General features: G+C 40.1%; 1 long non-coding RNA gene across 6 annotated transcripts in view; it reads left to right on the forward strand.

Moving 5' to 3' along the window:
• The first annotated feature begins 213 nt into the window (after positions 1–213).
• Positions 214–23,046, forward strand: part of LOC124615961 — a 174,853-nt gene continuing 152,020 nt past the window's right edge. For 4 of the 6 annotated variants that reach the window (XR_006979827.1, XR_006979830.1, XR_006979829.1 and 1 more), the window contains exons 1-5: positions 214–319; positions 10,860–10,998; positions 11,602–11,713; positions 13,641–13,840; positions 15,309–15,504. This is a non-coding gene — a long non-coding RNA (uncharacterized LOC124615961). The remainder of the gene's footprint in view (positions 320–10,859; positions 10,999–11,601; positions 11,714–13,640; positions 13,841–15,308; positions 15,505–23,046) is intronic. The other 2 variants (XR_006979826.1, XR_006979828.1) reach the window with 2 other exon arrangements.

The following is a 23,046-nucleotide window of genomic DNA, read 5'->3' on the forward strand; positions in this document are numbered from 1 at the left end:
TTCCTCACCTTTATTTATTGTTGTTGTTGCTCTATAGTTAATTTATATGTTATAGCATGAGAACCGAAGTAGGTACAGGTGTACCCACTGCGTTGACCACGGAGTCACCTGTCGGTAAGTGCTGAAACGAAGTGAACCTTTTGCCCCGGAGTTAGGTCCACCATCGTCCGCCTGATGTCGCCACGCATATGGACGGGCGTGACTTTCTTACGTAACCAGCAGGGAAACGCGTGCTTTCAGACGGTGAGCATGTGGATAACGAGCTGGCGGCTACCGGCTTGGCTGCCTCTGCGGCGCCGGAGAGGACAGTGCGCAACGAGTGAGTAACTAGCGACTGCTGCATTTCAGGCACGGCTCTGCATTCGCATTTGAGGTGCTCGGTAACTCAAAATTCCCCAGTTGTAACGCTAAGGCCGTTTTTATCATGTTGCTTCTTCAGATGGCGTACTAGGGAATATGGTTTACGGTTATGCTCAATTAACTTCTTCATCAGCTTTCTACGTCAGTATGGGGACAGAGGGTGAAAACGGAGTAGTAATTCGGAAGACGGAGGAAACTGATGATACAGCGTCGAATAAAAGGTCGATATCAGAATTTTCGAAATTTAGATTTTGGCTTCACGTCGGTTTGATGTTCACTCGAAGTCCACGCTGTTTCTTTCAAAGAGACTGCGTCTTATTCTGAGTCTGTATCTTCTCCTGGTTACGCCTTATTATCAACTCGAAAATTTATAAAGCTGCATTCTTGTCTTATTTCTTCGTTTTTCTAGCAGGATTTAAATGAAATATAGTTAATGACTACAAGTCAGAGGAAAAAGTGCCTTCTGTTCATGTTTCTGTTGAGAAAATGAAATAAAACAATTTATTGTCTTGTGTGAATCTTCGTCTAAATTCTGTTAGAAATGTAAGACAAACTTTTTTTTCACTCTATTAGGATAAATAACTCTCTGGTTTAATATAACGTACACTTTCGACTGTCAAATAGGAACGTGAGTGAAAAGTTCTCCAAAATGCTGTTCGGAAAACATTTTATTGGTATTATTACACCTAAAAGCTTCAAAGACAGGTCATCGTTATTGAGTGGTATGAACTGGCAGCACACAGTCAACAGAATGTTTTAACTTTGCCTCCTGAAGTTTCAAGAAAATGTATTTCAGCTCCATGGGCTGCAGTGTCAATCATATGAAGAGGCCTTTTAGACCACTCAATGTTAGCTAGCTTAGTTGCTTTCTAACCAGCCAGAGAATTAGGAGACACTGAAATTACTCTTCAGTTCTATGAAAAAGTCATGCTTTTGGTATCTGCAAGACTCTTCTCTCAAACGGCCTTTGGTGTTATTTTTTCTGCGTCTTACTATGTATCGGGGAAATTAATGAAGATATTGGTAAATACATATCGTTTGCATACTAATTCTAATGAACTGTACTCTCATCTCTCCCTTCTTACTTTTTCTATCTTTTGTAACACACATATTAGCTCTTCGATGCCCATACTTCTCTTGCACGACCTGATCAATTCTCGTCACTTACAATTACACCTTCTTTACTTCACTTCTGTACATTTAGTCATTCAGTCGTTCAAACCTTCGTTTTCAAATATTCGAAGTCCAGAAAATCTTTCGGCATCCCTATTTTTCTTACCGCCCCTCTACATTTCATTCAGTTGTCTGTTCCTCCGATTTTTCGTAGATATAAATGTATCTAAGCATAACATACACACAATAGGAAATGTACACGTACAGTATTTTACGTATTAGTTTACATAATACATACATATACACATTCTAGGAATAAAAAAATTTTAAAAATTAAAATATAAAAATTTATAGGAAACAATGATGCACCACGAAGGAATTGTCCGAATGGGACAGAAATCGGTAGATGTGATGTACATGTTACATGTGCAGACAAACAAATGATTACAATTTCAGAAAAATTGTACGATTTGTTCAAGAGAAGAGCTTCACAAATTTAACAATTCAGTGCGGTTTGGTCAACTCCTGGCTCTTATGCAAGCAGTTATTCGAACTGACATTGATTGATAGAGTATTTAGATGTCATTGTGAGGGATATCGTGCCAAATCCTGTCGAACTGGTGCTTTAGCCCGTCGAAATCCCGAGCAGGTGGGGGATCCCTACCCACATGTCTCCAAATGTTCTCATTTGGGGAGAGATCAGGCCATCTTCCTGGCCAAGGTAAGGTTTGGCAAGCACAAAAGAAACTCTCGCTACGTGCAGCTGGGCATTATCTTGCTGAAATGGAAGCCAGTATGGCTTGCCAAGAAGATAACAAAACGGGGCGCAGAATATCGTCGACGTACCGCTGTGTTGTAAGGGGATCGGAGAGACAACCAAAGGGGTCCTGCTATGAAAAAAATTATACTCCAGACCATCACTCCGGACTGTTTGCTGTCGTACGGAACGCAACACCTCACGATGGTATGACACCGCTGCTCGGGGCGTCTTTGATGGTCATCAGGGCTCATTTCGAAAGGGTGGTGGGGCATACCACTGAAGACAACTGTACTGCAGTCAATGAGGTTACAGGGCAAAGACGTGTCTGCAGACGGCCCGAACAGCAGTAGGATACCAACTTGACCGTCGCCACCATACGGCCCGACAATCTCGAGTGACGCGGTCTGAGGTGACATTTGCTTTCACACAAGGACCCCTTGGGTTTTTATCCGCGGCGCCTACCAGCACGACGGTAGGTCGACGATATTCTACGCGTCGTTCTGTTGCCCTTCTTGGTATGCCATTCTGGCAAGGTAATGCCCACCCACACACGGTGTCTGAGTTTCTATTGCTTTTCTTAGTGTTTGTCAAACCCTGCCTTGGCCAGCAATGTTGCTAAGTTTTTCCCCCATTCGGAACGTTTCAAGGATAATAGGCAGGGCCCGCAACAAGCTCGGGATTTTGAGACCTAACGCGTCAATTGGACAGTATGTGGCACGATATCCCTCAAGAGGGCACCCAACACCTCTACCAGTCAGTGTCATTCCACATTACTGCTCCCATGTGGGCACGAGGTGGACCGACGCGTTACTGGCTGCCTCTGAGCACTATGCGACTTAACTTCTGAGGTCATCAGTCGCCTAGAACTTATAACTAATTAAACCCAACTAACCTAAGGACATCACACACATCCATGCCGGAGGCAGGATTCGAACCTGGAACCGTAACGGTCGTTCGGCTGCAGACTGTAGCGCCTAGAACCGTAAGGCCACGACGCGTTACTGATTTGTTCACTTTGTGAAGCTCTTTCTCTGGAGTAAATCAACCGATTTTTATGAAATTATGCTCATTTGTTTGCCCGGACATGTAAATGGCGTCTAACGATTACTGTCCCGTTCCTGCGTCTTTTTTTCCCTTAGAATGTATTATATAGATGGCAAAAATGAGCTAAAACAAAAGCTATAAGTAATTAAAGGAAATTTCTTCATAATGATACGATTGGAAGGGAAATGTTTATAATTCTCTAGTAACCCCCGAAACTGCTAGTTACATTGATGATCATTAACAAACATTTCTCTCTGGTGAGAAACCTTCTGAGCATTTACGTTGTAATCGCAATGGAGTTTGCAGAGTGTCACATAGACAAGGGTATGGCATGCTTCAAACTGAAAATAAGAGTGTCTGAGGAGTTACTTGAAGAAAAATTTAAGGAAGTGTGAAAGTAAGTATGCAGTCACTGTTTAATAAACACAACAGTAATTTATTATGTACCGAAACCAAAAATTACGGAACCTTTTATTGAAATCCACAGTCTAATAGACGATGTAAATGCATTAAAACTGTGTACTCGGTGGCTCTTTGATTATGCTACAACTAGAACAGCATGAAACACAGTTTAGTGCACTAAATATTTTTTCAGTGATTAACGTCATACTACAGCTACACGAGTCGATCAAGGGAAGGATACAAATAGAACGGACGACTGAGACTCCATAGAGTAGGAGAAAATGTGACTTGGGTTGGGGGGGGGGGGGCGCGGGAAGGGAAGGAAATGATGGACATTATCCTTTTCAATGAAGCCAACCTGACATTTTACCTTCAGCAATTTAGGGAAACCACAAAATATGAAATCTGGTTGGACAAAAGGCCATTTAAACAGTTGTCTTCTTGTGCTGACCACTGGGAAACCTCGCTGCGTCGAGACTGCAGAAGTGCCGCAGACGTGAATGATTAACGGATTGGGAATTAATTAATGTTTCACGATGAAATGCTGACCATTTGATAAGATAGTTCTATAGATAAACAGTGTACTTTGTGCCAGATAACTGATATATTTTCTAAATGTGTTTTACCAAATGAGATGCCAGTATTCGGCTGAATTTATAACATCACTCCTCATACTTTATGATAATCGTTCGTAGAACTTCGAGAATAATTGTGGTAAAATGGTCATTGGTATACTGTATCGACCAAGAAGAGTATGGCTATTATTTGGTTAGTAATATTTCGTACAGTCGTCATAATACCTGAAAGACTTCATAAGCAAAAGAATTCTGCTAGTATGAAATGTCGACTTCGTAACTGCACGTTTCAGTCGCATCAGATATTTATGTACGTGGGAAGTGGATTCCTGGAAGACTTTAAAAGTAAAACTATTAGTGTTACATGCTGAGGTATTAACGAGGACACAGAATTAAATTTGAAGGGTTGAAAATGAAGAGATTTTAAAAGAAACGTCGAAAATACAATTTCAACGTCAGTGCCAGACGTTGCAACATATTACTGGTGAATGTGACAGAACAAGCATTGGTAGTTCAATATCAAATGAATAGTAAAGTAGAAGGAGCAAAGTCAAGAGTATGTAGCACATGTTCCCCGGCAAGAATTTCGATATTAGGCAACGAAAGAACGGAAATAACTCTAAGACACCATCTACTCTGTCAAAAGTCTAACGATTAAATGCAAGATAAAAATGAACTACTCTACTTCAAAAATTAGCTCCTTGGCATTCGTGCACATTTTAGTCGCAACTTTCTAAATTTTAGTTAATACGTTTTTAACTTATAATAATGTAAACAAGTGTTGCACCTGTCCAGTCTCACACTTTATTTTCAACAGTAGAAGTACCCCTCCAAAGTGTGGCAAGTAACGACGATGGTCATCAACGATTATTGTACTGTGGTACGAAGCTATTTTGACATCAGCGAAATAAGGTAAGTGAATTTCGTAGTTTTCCTTCGAAAAAAATTCGAAGAAAGAAAACATAATCGCATTTTGTAGTTTATCAAAAGAAAACACTGCTCAGAAGAAGCAGGGGAACATACGAATCAACGACCGGTATCAAGAATCTGATCTTATTGCATGACTTGAGATGTTTGCTTGCATTGTATACAACAATTAAAATCATCTATTTGCCGTGTCATGCATTACGGTGTAAGGTGACCCCTGAGAAGGAAGTGAGTACAGATGTCCTAGGATTTTCTAGTGAGGCACACAGATGGTGGTTGCAATTTGTAGTCTTTGTATTCAACCAAGTACATGCAATGCGACATATTAACGCAATGCAAATTGCAAGGGTCGTTCTCTTTTGATCAAAGAATGGCCTTTCCTTGTGTTGCTGCAGATGCCAATGTCCCTCCATCTGTCATCCATAGGTCGTTTACGTGCTACAGGAACACAGGTCAGTACACAAGGCGAGTTGGACAAGGTCGGCGACAAATACAACTCCTCTCTGCGCTGGGGGGGGGGGGGGGGGGGGGGGGGTTCATGGATACCGCCAGAGCAGTGCTATACGGTTTCAGAAGGGCCACCGGAACGGCTGTGTACGATCAGACTGTAATGGACAGCTTCCGAGAAAGGAAAGTACGACCAAGACGTCCTGTTCGAGTACCTCGCTTGCCACGACAACATCTTGCAGCTCGCAGTCAGCTCTGCTGTGTCCACTGGCAAATTCTTCACTAGCAAAACGTATTATTCACAGACGAGTCCACATACCGTCTGGGCAAGATAATGGTTGTGTTCGTGTGTGGCGACCCGGTGAGCGGTACCTCCGACATCCGAAATGGTGTCCAGAAATCGACAGATCTCCCAGGTTCTGTGATGATGTGGAGAGGCTTCGGTGTTGACAGCCATACAGATCTTGTCGTTCTCCATGGTAAGCTTATCGCTAGACAGTTTATTGAAGAGATCCTGTTGGGCCATGTGGTGGGTTCTGCATTCGATAGAGGCTCCAAACTCCTTCTATGCGGGGGACCACCTGGAGGGTGTCAGCGGGGATGTCTTGGTAATTATTTCAGATCAGCATAGGATGAGTCCATATTATCAGACTGAGTAATTGCATGGTAACTGACTACCAATTCCTTTGTTTAACATCTTTAGTGCCGATACATTTAGAAAAGTTGCATGACATGAATACTCTCATACGAACTGTACGTCGACAAGGTGCAATCTGGCTGAATCTAAATCCATGCTCTAGAGACCTAAGGTCTATTGTTATAGAGATAATTTAATTTTCCATTCATACCTTTGTAGATTAAGACCGGTCATTCATCTCATCCTGAGCTACTGTGGCTTAGGGCACACTGAACACTTCTACAAAACATAAATGATATGCTAATATAACGATCCACAGCTGTTTTTCTCTGTTGCAGCTATCTGTAATGATTTATACTGGTATTACAAGCACGGGTTACACTCTGAGAGCGGGTGATTACCGAAACTCATCATAACATTCAGTCAAAAAATAGTCCCAAGGACGCTCACTAAGCACACACAGCTCTTCGAGAATCGTTGGAGTCAGCTCTTGTGCGTGAATATGCCCTTTGTAGACATCTCAGTCGTGTTAAACAGAGGACAGAGGTTACGTGGCTTAGTGTAACAGACACATAGGGTCACGATGTCAATGAACACCTGGTTTCGGCTCTTAAACAGTATGAGAACGGTAGTACCGTACGTTGTCTTCTTTAGCATTAGGGTGTACGGATGTGCCAAACATCAATAAAAATGCCAACTGGGTCCGAAATCCGTGGGCTAGCAGGACAGAGCGGATGGAGTTATATTTTTGGAAAGGGGCCAAAATAAGTTACTGTCAGTTGCACTCAACATATAAACTTTATTCCTTAAAATAATCACACAAGCAAGAATCAAAAACTCTCAACGTTTTAACGAAAGACCTCCTTTGATTTAATTTGGATCGGCTGAAGGCCACATCGAAAATCCAAGGCACAAGGCCCAAACAAGGAATAGAGGTACAGGAATTCTTGTGGAGGTTTCACTCCTTTAGAAAAAATTTTTTATCTTCAATATAAATAGGCTGAAAGGCTTAGCTTAAATTATTCCCATAGAACTAGGCTGAATGCCTCACATTAATCAAGAACAGTTTATGGCAAAAGGCCGAGACAAATAATTTCAAGCTTTAATCTAAGTAGGCTGAAAACTTGGCTGAAGGCCGCATATACGCAAAACAATTTAATGGCTTAAGGGCTAGAATGAAGAGCTTCCAATTTGGAAAAGGCTGAAGGCCTTATCTTTGAAAAATTTCGTGTAAAACTCTGCTGAAGGCCTCATACTAAAGATTAACAACCTTATGACTTAAGGGCAAGACAAGGATTTTGACTTTTTAATTAAAGAGAGATTGAAAAGTCGGCAGAGGTCACACACCGTGCAGAAACGAATTTTACGACTTAAGGCCTAAAGAGAAGAGCTTCTAAATTTCAACTAAAATAGGCTAAAGGCTTTATCCTAATATGTTTCATATAAAACTCTGCTGAAGGCCACATACGAAACGCAAACAATCTCACGGGTTAAAGCCCAGACAAAGAAATTTCCAATTTTTAATTTAAGCAGGAAAATTCGGCTGAAGGCCACATACAAACTAGAAAATATTTCTTACAGCCTAAGACCTAGACAAAATTGTTCAACTTTTGACTTCAAAGGCTGAAAACGCGGCTGAAGGTCATATACCAACTTGAAAAATATTTATGGCTTAAGGCCGAGGAATGAGGAATTTTCAATTTTAATTTTGAAAGACTGAAACTCGGCTGAAGGCCACATACCAAACACGAAACAACATTTTTCCGACTTAAGGCTAAGAAGAAAAGCCTTGCAATTTTAATAAGCTAAAACTAGGTTGAAGGCCACACAGAGTATTTATGACCAAAAAGAAAATCACTATGTAAAACACAAGGAGCGGCGCTCAGAAGGTTCCAAGGATCGGCCTTGGAAGGTAACACTAACGCACATTTAGGTGACACAGGCTGCCAGACCAACCTCTTAATCGGAAGGCAACCCAACCGCAAGCTAGCCAACGAACCAACCAACAAGATCAGTTCTGCTCCACCCGACCAGCAAAACGACAAGATGCCAGTAGCAGAACGTTCTTGATACTGGTGTCCAATCCTGCCAAGTCAGAATAAACACCCAAAACTAACAATAACACCTCACCTGTCGAACTACACGCCCTGCTGGACAGCATCAACACAACGAGGAAAATACACTACCGAAAACTACATCAACGACCAGGGCAGGTCACCCAAACGTCAACGGCCACAAGGCAGAAGATACCGCTGGTACACTTTATTAATGGAGGAATGAATGAAAGTAAGTTAAACACGACACAGGAAGATGGCTGCAATTCTAGCCGACTTCAATGCACACACGTTGTTGCTCGCGGGAATCTCCCAGAAAGTGACAATCAAGATCAGAAGAAGAGATGTTATGGCAATTGAGGCTTGATACTTGGTTAAGTGAGCATTCAACCTTAGTGTCCAGGATCAGTGGCCGACAAACTTCGTAACCCTCGCAAGAAGCACCTCACAACTCCAACCACGCGTGCATGCCGTCAGCGGCTCCAGCCTGATCACGCGCCACGGAGACTTCCTTGCTGCTCTGCCCCAACCGACCAACTGCCACACACACCACAGCCAGAAAAATATCCGCCACACCAAAGATGGTACAGCAGTACTAATATCGATGCACGCTGCTGCTGCCACTCACGGAGAGAAGATAGCAATGTTTTTGCGGTAACCAATGAAGACATACGACACCACTGGATTGCAACCAATGATAAACAAACAAGGCATGACGCGAGCCAGTCACAGCTCAGGGTCCTATAAACACAAACTAGTAAAAAAGCAAAACAGCTTTTTGTTAACAACATTTTTATTTCAGTGGTGTAACGAAGACTGCACAAATGGTATGCGCCCAGTTTCGATTTACTATCTCGCATTTAATGCTCTGTTAACAATGGGGATCTCGCAATAGCCTAGTAACCTTTAATTTTAGAGCAAAATTTCCTTTTGATTACTCCTCTAGTACCAAAAAGGGACAGAATAATGGGGACGAAATAGGGAAGGTCATTTTGGAATATCAACTGAACCCGAAGACTGGTCTGAACACTCAAGTGCTGCACTAGACATGATCCTAATGAAGGTGCTATGACGATGCCGTCTTCCGACTTTTGAACTAGTTTAGCCAGCGTGGAAAAGGGGGACATGCAGTTTACCATAAGCTCTGGAAAACAGAGTGACTTTGTATTAATCACAAGAGTACATCATTTACGGTTCTTAAGGAAGCATTAGCTACTAGAAAAAATTTCTAGCACTGTTTTGGGATCGAAACCTGGATCTTAAAAATACGGTAATGGTACATGGTTATCGATTTCCAGTGTACGAATATTCTGTTGTTTCAGAATCAGACACTACATGAGTTTTCCCTGGTTTCAGTTCACCTTTAGAATTATAAGCTGTGATTGGACGCCATGGGCACCAGTACGGCAGCATGACGGTACTGGTATTCCTTACCTTTATAGTCCCAGAAAGACAACGTTGTCTTAGTAGGTAGTAGACAACCAGGAAGACCAACAGTTGTGATATCTAATTGTCTCAGACGTCATGTATCTTTTCAGCCCTACTCTAATCCGTTGTCAATGTGAAACGTATTGTGAGCATTATTTTATCTACAGATATTTATGCGTGATGATGTGAACGGTTTTCTCTCATAGCGTTTCCACTTTACTACTTCATTATTACTAAAATTTCTCATAACACTCTATTGCTACCACTGCTACTTTTACTGTCGTTACGTTGTTGTGCTGAAATAATTGAACATGTTTGTGTAATCTGTGCCGTTGATGCCACTTAAAACTTAATTACGAATATGAGAATATTGAGTAGGTCTAACTGAATAAGAGAAATTTATAGTATTTCTAATAACATAATTTTGGAGACAGATCTGCCAAATGGAAAACTGAGTCAAACAATGTTTATCATAAAGCAGGCCCAAACCTCAAAGTTAAGGAAAATTAGCGCTCATGCATAACTAATACAATGTACCTTTTTATTTTTAACCAACCTTCTATTATCAATAAATTGCATGTTTTAATTTATTTTAGTTGCTTGCTTGTAAAAGACAGTTTATAGTAGGACTGATTCAGCATTTAAATAAGGTATCGAGTTTCCATTACTGAAGCAATTTTTCTTTTCTTGACGTTTCAATCTCAATCTGTTGTGCAGTTGTATGCCAATTTTATTTTGCTCCTAATGTTTTCTATTAGGCAATAATGAGCGGAGTGTAGTAACTTCTTATAAAAAACACTACTGTAAGTTGAAGCTGTTCACATATAATATGATAAAAAGGCACAAATTGAATAGCCTTCCAGAAGAAGTGACAGTTTTAGCCTCCGAAAATTAAAATTACGCAGTGTGTGATAAATGTGAAAGAGAGACTCGTTGGCTATTAGTTTATACAGATGTAACTATCGAAGACGAGGACAGACATTTCATACTGAACTTCATTTCACTCTACGGTACTGCTTTCTTTTTGCCTAATAGCAATAACTCTAAAAATAGAGAAGACAGTAATATTAGAAATTATCTTCAAATTAATTAAAATTATAATCATTTTGCAGGAACGAAATTATTTCTGAAGCACCAGCGAATCCAGACTAAACGAGTTTAGCATGCTACAGCAATATGGAATTTCTGAAGGTTAATGTGCAAAATGCTAGACAATCTTTGTCACCATATTAATCGTTAGGAAGCACTTATGTAAGTATTATTAATGTTTAAGAATCCCTGTTCCTTGTCATATCAATTATAACTTTTCAATAACTGTACACTGCATATCAAAGTGCACTTAGACGATTGTAAGATGTGAACAGGGAGAGTTTTTGAAAATCTGTTGCATACACAAATGTACATGAATTCATATAATAGACTAAGATAATAAATCTGTCATTGTTTCGATTCCACAATGAGTAGAAGATACTGAGAAGATGTTTTGAGCTAATTAAATCGTAAATATTATTATGATCTATTTTCTTTATTGGTGTGGGTTTATTTACTACATTTCGCAAATACCGCTGTTCCAATACAATGAGGAATGACAACAGCGTAATTTAAATTTATTACGTCTTAGTAGAAATTTTCAGATGAGTAATTATTTAATAACGAATGTTGATTCGTGATTATAGAAATGCGTCAGCACAGTCATGGCAAAAGTTGAAATATTTTTATAGTGAGTAATTATGCAGTATTATACATTTGATGGCAGACATAAATTGACATTGCCTTAGCTGAATTACTTAGTTCATGAGTATTATTCTTTCCTGTTCCTGTATATGTTTTTTATCAGAAATGTCATCTTTATAGGAATTTTGCCGTAGACGAGAATATAACTAGAGATTCTGTGACACCACACGTACGAAATTTCTCATCTGAAAGTATAAATGGAGAATGAAGCACATGAACTGTCAGTCTTTGGGTAAATACAGTGTTACATCAGATTATTCAGTATATACATATATATATATATATATATATATATATATATATATATATATATATATAGTGTGTGTCTGTGTATTTTTGTACATGATTGGACTTACTATAAAATATAGGTTTGCTGTACAGCTCTGTGGTTTAAAACCAAGAAGTTCCGAAAATGTATTAGGATTTTCCATATAAATTGTGGACATCAATCCAAGCAGTTATTCTCCCTCACTTCATGGAAGTGGACACATCATGCAGTAAATAAAATTCAGATTGTGTCATAGTGTTCTTCAGTATAGTGATAGAAAGTGCAGGAGGATTAATCCTCAATCCTTAGCCATGGGAAATCCATCCTCTAAAACTGTGGTAGCATTAGGAATAACCCACATTATGGCAAGGATGTAATTATTTAGAGTAGTTATTCGTAGTAAATGACATGTGCACATTACATCATGGATAAACCTATCAGTACGAAATGATTAAATGTTCCTTTCCATATGTGGAACAACTCATCCATCTGAGGGGCTTCTGATACATCTAAGGACCTGTTAAAAGTTCACTCACTGTGCATGCAGAGTAGGTCCGTAATTCTAGATAAGGTACTGTATGTACAACTGCTGTTTGCCTAATGTTCGGAATGGGAAGCATCCCTTGTTAGACTGTGGCTGTAACTGATATAGTAAATTATGAAGACTTTTTTAATGTGTTGCTAACATATTCGGTAGTCACAGATTGTCGACGTCTCCAGGAAGACAGGGAATTCTAAATATTGACAGATCTCAAGCCGTTAACATCTGTCTTTAAACAGCACCCAGAGAACCAATATCTAGGCAGCTGCGTTATTTGGAATTTGTCAGTCACGTCACCACAGATATTCTATATCTTTCTTAAGGAGGCAACATTCCAGCCGATAGATGTTCCAGAGTTGCAGATATTTAAAAAATATTTGTGTTTAAGTGAATTAAAGTGGATCAGAATTGATCGGGAAACAGGCACACCTTAAAGTCTCAGTATTGAATATAATGTACACAACAGATTTACTAAGTTTAAAATTAGTCAGAGCAGAAATGAGTTGCAACAGAGCTAGCCATAATTACGTGAGAGTGCAATGCATTGCAGTGTAGGACATGGTTAACTGACGTTGTGAAGCGGAGCCAGCTGGGCGCGGTATAGCAACAGCTGACACTGCAACACGCTAGCGGAAGGACCGAAGCCTTTCCTCACTTGCTACCATGGAAGTGTTTAGAGTACGTGTCTTAAGCTCTGTACGAACATAGTCTGGAGGTTATAAGTACGCAGCCATTCATGTACTAATATATTCCCCTCTCAGTAGCAAAGCCTACACCAAGGGCCTGTGACATGTGGAGCGACATCCCAGAATGCATTACGGGATCGACTACTCATCCAGGGGACAGGGAATATGTCATAAGAGAGCCACCATAGGAGCAGAGGGCCGCCAGCTCACTGGAGGTAGGTCCATCATCAGCTGCGTCACAGTGCTGCCATCACAGTCACATCTGGAAACATCGCTGAAGCGGCATTTAAGTGCTGCCATGCATCAGCAGTGTCAGATATCTATTGTCTTCAACGAGAGGCAACTGGATGCCTCCACCAACATGTTCCTGATATATTATTGCTGAGGGCCAGAATAAAGAAATGAATTGAATAAGCCGGCCGAAGTGGCCGTGCGGTTAAAGGCGCTGCAGTCTGGAACCGCAAGACCGCTCCGGTCGCAGGTTCGAATCCTGCCTCGGGCATGGATGTTTGTGATGTCCTTAGGTTAGTTAGGTTTAACTAGTTCTAAGTTCTAGGGGTCTAATGACCTCAGCAGTTGAGTCCCATAGTGCTCAGAGCCATTTGAACCATTTTGAATTGAATAAATCTTCTGTAGTACTGACATCTCATTTCACTCTCTGCAGGTGACAATCCAAGGGTCAGTGATGTCTCCGGCTACAGCTGTGATGGCAGTGTGGCGCCACAGCTGACGAGGGCTATGAACTTCCTTCAGCAAGGAGGCGGCTCCCTTGTGACTCAGGGCAGGCGGCCCAGTCGCTTGATCGAACAGTGGACCCCATACTGCGTTACGGGATGTCATTCCAGGCGACATGGCTTCTTCGTGGTATTGAGATGAAAATCATTTAATATACAAAGAGCTGAGTACTTGCACAATGAAGACTATGTGCATTCACACTCTCACCTACCTGTTGCAACTCACATCCACTCTGTCATATTTTCTAACCAAATACAGCCGATATGCTACAGGTCCATGCATGAAGTAAGGTGACTGCTCACACTAGTGGATTGATGCTACTACTATACTATGTGTAGCGTTAACTTTATAGTCCACAGTGGTGGAGGATTACAGTCCTTTGTTTATTATTTGCATGTCATTCATGAATTTTGAATTTTCAAGAAATTTCCATATTTCGCGCTTGAGGACAGTTTGCATGGGTCACATTGTGCTTGTAACAGTTCGTTATATCAGTATGTTGAACTTACAAGGTACAAAAACCACTGATATAGGTCACGGAAAAAGCGACTTGATAAAATTATTTCTCATAATGTGGTGAGACGTCTATGCTACATTTTCATATTATAGTTTTATGTATGGAAAAATCAAATCTGTTTTCAGTATGATTTTGGCTATCATTATGACTGTGAAACAAGCCCATTCAGTAACTACTGAGTTTTCATGACAGGAAGGCCACTGTGATTTACAAATTATTACAGTATATAATTCACATGTATTGCTGGGTAATGTAAATCGAAACACTAGGAAACTGCAGAGAAACGTTACGGAAGTAAATCTTCTCTGTTTACAGAGCTTCTCAGAATATAGTTTTGGAAATTACTATTGCAGTTTCCTTTGTCCTACATTTTTAAGCCATGTTCCTTGCATGTTGCGTTCACCATGATTGATAACTTACTACAAACAGATTACTGGTTCCAATTTTCCACAAAATTGCCTTGAAATTTTTCAAAGTAAAGCGTGACCTGTTTCTTTAATTACATTATGATGGTAATTTTAACGTAATTAGACATTTCTTCATTGCAGGAACTTGAAATTTCTTCCGATTTCGGTTATCCCTCCTTCTTTCAATTTGATTGCCACATTATATTTGAACACACCTCAGTTTTCCTGTTGATCTTGTTTTGTATAATATCCTACTGACAAAATGCTATGACTTACTCTATATACTGCAAACATATAAGTAACAAATTATTTCAGCAAATAGTTGAAGAGCAATAGTAGAGACTCTGCCTATTACCTACAAAAATTGGAATCTTAGTTTCATAAATTGTTATTTTAGTAGAGATATTGAAAGCTGTTTCTTGTAAGTATCTTGTTAACAGCAGCATAACTTGAAAAGTTTATGTACTAAAGATCAGTAAAACAAAAGTTTAGGTAAAAACATTAATAAACGCAGAAAACTGGTTATAAGGACAAAACTGAATTTTCAAATTCTTCATAGATTTAAGAACTTGGTACAATTTTCCCAATGTAATGCTTTTTAAAACAGTAAAAGTACTAGATGGATTTTAAGCTAAGCCTGGAGAATCTTAATCTCTTACCTTCCTTTTCGTAGATTCAACATGTCTTCAGCTACGAGCTCTTTAGCTGTTAATTATTATCAGAATCCCACCTCAGTGAGACAAGGCGTTTCCGCTGCCTTGTTGCCAGGAGGATCTAAATGTTTGATGCATAACTACGGAAATTTAATTTAATCTGGCTTTACCTGCATATGGATTCAACTTCTTGCTCTTAAGTAACCAATGCACATGGTAAGTTATATCTCTACATAAACATTTCACTTTATTACTTTTGGAGATCCTACATCATACATTATGACATATTTTGTCTGCTGCACTATTTGAATATTTCAACTTTACTACTGGATGTAATCTGTACAAATAAGATCACTATAATCAGTTATCCTTCCATGCAACTGATCGTCATGGATATTAATCAAATAGGGCTTTATGCATATCCTTTCATGCTACCGATATTTTAAGTATGAAATGTTGTTTTATCTTGACATCTTTTGGCACAGCCGGATGTTTCGTGAAGCTATATAATGTCTCGAACGCATGGAGCGTAACATGAACCATCTTTCAAAGCGCTGCTTAGATAGAAAGCACAAATCTGCAAGGCATGAAAGTCAAAGAAGGTTCGAATGCATCTAGTGACAGAGGCTGAACATCGGTAAACTACAGGCTTAGATAGTCAGTCAGGTTTCGGCAAATGAATGTATAATGGCTACCTGGAAAACAAAATAAAACACGGGATTTGGCTTTCTCCTGTGAGACGTATCACAAAAACGAATCCCATGTGATGCTTGAAACTTGAGCGTCCCGTGACTACTCTACCCACTGATCCATTAACGGGGACTTTGAGACAAATCGCTTGATACGGGAAAATCTTCAGGTCCAGATTGTATACCGATTAGGTTCCTTTCAGATTACGCTGATACAATAGCTCCCTACTTAGCAATCATATACAACCGCTCGCTCACCGTTAGATCTGTACCTACAGATTGGAAAATTTCGCAGGTCGCACCAGTGTTTAAGAAGGGTAGTAGGAGTAATCCATCGAACTACAGACCTATATTATTGACGTCGGTTTGCAGTAGGGTTTTGGAGCATATACTGTATTCAAACATTATGAATCACCTCGAAGGGAACGATCTATTGATACGTAATCACCATGGTTTCAGAAAACATCGTTCTTGTGCAACGCAGCTAGCTCTTTATTCGCACGAAGTAATGGCCGCTATCGACAGGGGATCTCAGGTTGATTCCGCGTTTCTGGATTTCCGGAAAGCTTATGACACCGTTCCTCACAAGCGACTTCTAATCAAGCTGCGCGCCTATGGGGTATCGCCGCAGTTGTGCGACTGGATTCGTGATTTCCTGTCAGGAAGGTCGCAGTTCGTAGTAATAGACGGCAAATCATCGGGTAAAATTTAAGTGATATCAGGTGTTCCCCAGGGAAGCGTCCTGGGACCTCTGCTGTTCCTGATCTGTATAAATGACCTGGGTGACAATCTGAGCAGTTCTCTTAGGTTGTTCGCAGATGATACTGAAATTTACCGTCTAGTAAGGTCATCCGAAGACCAGTATCAGTTGCAAAGCGATTTAGAAAAGTTTGCTGTAAGGTGTGGCAGGTGGTAGTTGATGCTAATTAACGAAAAGTGTGAGGTGATCCACATGAGTTCCAAAAGAAATCCGTTGGAATTCGATTAGTCGATAAATAGTACAATTCTCAATGCTGCCAATTCAACTAAGTACCTGGGTGTTAAAATTACGCAGTTGGAAGGACCACATAGATAATATTGTGGGGAAGGCGAGCCAAATGTTGCGTTTCATTGGCAGGACACTTAGAAGATGCAACAAGTCCACGAAAGAGACAGGTTACACTACACTCGTTCGTCCCCTGTTAGAATATTGCTGCGTGGTGTGGGATCCTTACCAGGTGGGATTGACGGAGGACATCGAAAGGATGCAAAAAAGGGCAGCACGTGTTGTATTATCACGTAATAGGGGAAAGAGTGTGCCAGATATGATACGCGAGTTGGGATGGAAGTCATTAAAGCAAAGACATTTTTCGTCGCGGCGTGATCTATTTACGAAATTTCAGTCACCAACTTTCTCTTCCGAATGCGAAAATATTTTGTTGAGCCCAACCTACATAGGTAGGAATGATCATCAAAATAAAATAAGAGAAATCAGAGCTCGAACAGAAAGATTTAGGTGTTCGTTTTTCCCGCGTGCTGTTTGGGAATGGAATAGTAGAGCGATAGTATGATTGCGCTTCGATGAACCTTCTGCCAAGCACTTAAATGTGAATTGCAGAATAATCATGTAGATGTAGATGTAGATGTTGTTTGCGGGATGGCGTTGGTTGGTTTGACTCATCACAAATTTGTCAGCAACGTCTCTTTGGAATAAGAGTAGGCGGTCATTCCTTTCTTCGAACCGTCGCTATAGTGTGGTCTTGACTGAGACAAAGATAACAGCGAATTCTCCAGCTTAGGATCGTCAGGTGCTCTGGTACGTTCTTTAATTCTTACAGTCTTGTGGCCAACTACGCTATGTTGGCTAAAACTGCAGTCTTCACGATACGTGTGGTCTTGTGTTACGAATGACCTTGATTGGAGTTAACGCTGAGAGTGGCTGTGGCATGAGTTAATGTGCCTTAATGACCAAATGTGTTAGTGAATGGCGTGTCCTTAGGTATTTATTATGAGCAGTGAGTGCACAGTTGAATTCTTCCCCTAAATATTCCTTTAAGCATAGTACATCTCCTTCCGACAGTTTCTTCCTGTTCACGCGGATTATCCAATGTTGGTAAACGTCTGCGAGAAAAGTGCGTAAGGCTTTTGGGTGGAAACTTTGACATACGCATTTATATACTCACCCCAGGATATCAGAGTTTGGCTGTCTTTATTGCATTCTATGAATGCCACATTATGAATTTCAGAAGATTCAACTGGAATGGGTCGCAGTTATCTGAAGTCTAAGTAGTCTATTTCGACCTGGCTTTGCGGTTGCGGTCTCCGTACCTTGCCTGAAGAATACGCTTTGTGTCTTCGGAAGCAGAAGCAGTCACTGGTATGCCATTGGCCACCTGTTTTGGCTCACTCACGAGATTTTATCTTAGGAATGTGTGTTTATTACCAGTAGGTATGGAAGTATTCTATCGACACAGCTTTCAAATTGTTCCCCAAATATGGGCCATGTCTTAATTTCTCAAGAGAATGGTTTGAGTTTAGGAGACGTCAGATTAACTGACGCAGCGATATGAACCACAGACGATTCTGTAATTTTGAAAATTGAATGTCTTTCGCCTTGACGAGATACTCGTCGGAAACAACGAAGTCGGTGTTGCACTCCTCGTCCGAGAGATAATTGTGTACAGCTTCGTCAAGCTTTGAGAGAAGTGATAACTTTTCTTCCTAGCTTTCCCTGCGGTATTTAATGTAATGTACTGGTGTTTCATCTGACAACTCCACAACCACGGATACTAGACGCGTGACGCGACTTCTGGGACGAGATAGTAATCTCCTAAAACCTTGAAACCCTTAAAGAGGTATACTTGTTCTTAGCTTCCAAACAATACGCTATGCGCGCTGTCAAAACGTTTCAACTGTTTGACCTTAGCAAAGATTGACTACGTGAAGCAAATTGATATGTCGAGGGATGCCAGAGGCTACCGTGTGCGAAAATTGACGACAAATTTTACATTAAACACGCACAACGATATGACTTTTTCGGCTGGATAATGCACCTTCTAAAGCTTAAATAACGGCAACAGCAGGCTCAGTAGATCGTGATTATTTTCCCCTCAACCGCAAGTGCAGGGGGCAGTGTCAGTCCTAATCTACAGCACGCAGTTGCATCATACCTTTTGAATGTTGTAGCACCACCGTCTTCCGTCAGTGACAAGATGGGGGGAGTGTATCGTTCAATAACAGCCCGCGAGTTCCCAGTTCCCGTTTTTCGGCACCAGAAAATGTCACCGCCGAGTTCAGAAAACAAAGAAGTACAAGTCATCACTTAACTGAATATTTATTTACACAACAACTATAACAACAAGACAGTCAATGATATTATATAAACATAGCTACAAAGATGATGTGCTGAAGAAAAAGGTGTACAGCGTTTCTGATCTTTCATATAGATGACACAGATCTGTTACATTCTCGAAACGTAGATCGGTTAACATTTATCGCAAAGTCACTGCTGTAGTTCGACGGACATGTAAGTCGATGGAATGGAGAAACTGTTGCAGTAAATATGTTTTCATACGTTTCTTAGGTTACAGACCTCATGGCGTTCAATTTCTCGAAATTTCTTCTGTTTACATTCATTTAACTGTTATCAGTATACCGTGACAATCAATTTACCAAAGTGCCAGTTTAGAGAACAGAGCTTCCTCCCATCGCTGCCACTGGAATTACCTTTATCAATACTTAATCGACTCAAAGCTTTGGTTGTAACTTAACCAAAAGAATGAACAGTCATCATGGTATCACAGTGGCACATGGTGGTTGAATTGTCTTCCTGGTTAACAGCATCAGAAGCAATTTTATTGCATCATTACAGTCACAAACCTGCGCGGGGAAAGAATCCAACAGACTGTTATTTACAGCCGAACATAAACATTTTATTTCATCCCCGTACTGTCGCAGCTTGGCTAGAGGCAACGAACAGGCAGGAACTGGCAGAATCCTGTTTTACAGTTGTGCTGGAGATTTCATTGGCCCTCTCCTTGCGTACATCTAGCTCCTTTTGGGACTGACCCTGCACTAGTTTCGCTACGGCGTGTACTACGTTCGCTCCGGAGGACCATGGGCACCGGTATCTCCAGATCACTGCTGCCACCAATTTTATCACCGGACGCTAAAGAACAGTCTGTAGTAAAACAAATTAATCTCGTAGCTGACAGTTATCACGAATTAGAGTAAAGTAAAACATAGAAACAAAATCGTTCAAATGGCTCTGAGCACTATGGGACTTAACTTCTGAGGTTATCAGACCCCTATAACTTAGAACTACTTAAACCTAACTAACCTAAGGACATCACACACATCCATACCCGAGACAGGATTCGAATCTGCGACCGTAGCGGTCGCGCGGTTCCAGACTGTAGCGCTTAGAACCGCTCGGCCACCCTGGCCAGCTACAAACAAAAGTGTAAGCCATTTTTGTCCACAGTTGCTAGGATAATCTATCATGACAGGACAGAATGTGTCTTACCTGCAAGGTAAGATATTTTGAGAGTGACATTTGTTCTCTGAACAGTGTAACGCTAGTAATGATAATAAATATAATAAAACAATAATTAAAAAGTCAAAAATTCAATTTTATTACTGGTGTTAACCTTTTTTTGCAAATGATGGAAAGTTAACCATACTAAATTTGGCAGTTACACTATGCAACATGATATTTAATGTTTGTATAATTTTCGCTGTTCCTGAAATTCGATTTATGCTGATTTCAAATATGTCACTATTTTCTTTCTATCAGATAAAGTTCTCTCCTCAAATCAAATAAACCCACTTTACATTTAAACCTAAGTTCCATATAGAGAAATTTTACTATAGGTAAGGACTTTCATTGTAGTTAGATTAAATTGGAGGTCACACTTCTCACCCCAAACTCGTTGTCATGCAGGAAGTTTTGGTTCATTTTTGACATGATGTAGTTGTGTGAGGCTAAATTTTTGCTGTTAAATTTCGTTTTGCAGTATGTTAGAACTGAGTTCCCACAAGTATTTGAATAGCCCAACTGTATTTTGTCGTGCATATAGTAGCTACGAAATTGCTAAGAAAAGACAAGCCACTACCAGATTCGTGTAAAATGTGTACTAATAATACTTTGGTGTAAGAGTTAGTGACCAAATCAAAAGCTGGACACTGCGCTGGTTAAGACGTACAGCGTCTGTCGAAGGACTCTGACTGTGAAGAAATGAGAAGAGGAAACCAACGTTTTTTCGGTTACCCTGGTTCGGAGAAATCCGCAAAATCTTGTATATAGTTATTATTTTCGTATGGTTAACATTAAAGGTAAAAAGGAAATAAATATAAAGAATATAAAATATTCGAACGTTTCTTCGGCCTTACGACCTGCTACACTTAATGAAGAAAGAAACAAATCTTTCCCCGATCTAATTCCACATATCACTTTTCAAGATTTATAACGGAGAACAGCTTAGCAATGTCTGCGACGATTATGAGATTCTACATCAGAATTGTCGCAGCAAAACTATCTAAAGTGTTCAATCTTGAATGTAATCTGACAAAAGAAGCCACCAGATTGCCTGGGTTAGGGGTGAAAGCAAGCCATCTTCTACTACCTGGAATATCATTTTCATTTTCTTGGTACCGGAACAGAAAAAAGGAACTTACGTAATCCTTTAAGAAAAGAAGGCCGTATGGTTTCTGCTGCGATATTGAGGGTTTGCTGAAACTCTTTGACGTCACTTACAACCCAAGTCAGAAGAGGTTGGCTATAGACTCGTCAAAAAGGTAGCCTAAAAAATGTTCTCTTCCATAGAATGTTATTGCAGTTGACGCGGCTTCAAAGTCGAGAAGATTTTATGCAATCATTACGCCACGATAGACTCCGAGGATACATGTACTTATCCATAACAGAAATTTGTTTGGTTTAGTACCTGTTGACTATTTGATACACCGTAAGGAGACGTATGAAAACTTAAAACATGTGCTAAATAACATTTTTAGACAGTATGTAGGGATTTGAAAGTCTTTTGACAAGCTACATGGTCAACAATACGGCTGCTCAGTAATAGCCATGTTTCATTAAGTGTGAGTGGAATAGCAGAGCTAAATACAAGCATTCTAAATACAAGCATTGGAAGGTAACCAACTGGCCCAAAAGGAAAACTCTCCAACTGGGCTTACGAAATGTGATATTGTTAACTCCTCTTCACATCGAGCTGGGACTAATGAAACAGTTTACCAAAGTACTTCCAAATATGGTAATTGTTTCCTGCACTTTGTAACACTATTTCCAAAAGTATCTTTTGATAAAGTGAAAGGGTGGATCGTTGATGGGGTGGGGGTGGGGGGGGGGGGGGGGGGAGGAGAGTGGTTGCACGCAGAGCAGATTCGAAAGTAATTGAAGGATAATTTGTTTGAAAGTACAATGAATCCAGTGGGAAGAAATCTTGGGTTTCTGTTAAGCAGTAATGGTCAATTACGTGGGCAACTACAAACATCCAAATTATAAAAACATGGTTAGAACAAGCCAGTCAATATAATGAAATTAGACTTTTACATGGCTGTGAAGCTTCTTTTTCTACACCGACATACTGATTGTTTCCCTGCAAACTTTGATGTTAGGAAGGAACAAGGAGAACATTCTACTAGGTCACTGATAAAGACACGTGGCACTAGTAGAGGGACACAATCAAGAAGATAAGTTTCGTCCCATTTATGAATGAACTTGGTACAGCGAAATCAGCAAAGGAAAATTAAATTGTTCATTTGTAACCATTACCAGTGTTTCTAAGTGAACATATACCACTGTCTAAAGCAGTGTTTAACATGATTCTGTACAAGATAAAAAAATAAATAATTTATTTTCAGTTAAAGTTAAAGAAATGCCTGTTAGAGAAACAGTTTGATTTCACCTAAAACGTCAGATGTGATTAGAATAAATATCTGTCTTGGTACAGAAAATCCAAAACCAGATTTTAAATCAGAATGAATAATACTTTAAATATTACCTTGCGGTCATAAAACATCGTTCCTAACGTTTTAATATGCATCATAGCGCTATTTAGTTTCATTGCACTTA

This window comes from Schistocerca americana, chromosome 5, assembly GCF_021461395.2.
Source record: "Schistocerca americana isolate TAMUIC-IGC-003095 chromosome 5, iqSchAmer2.1, whole genome shotgun sequence".
In the NCBI taxonomy this organism is placed as follows: domain Eukaryota; kingdom Metazoa; phylum Arthropoda; class Insecta; order Orthoptera; family Acrididae; genus Schistocerca; species Schistocerca americana.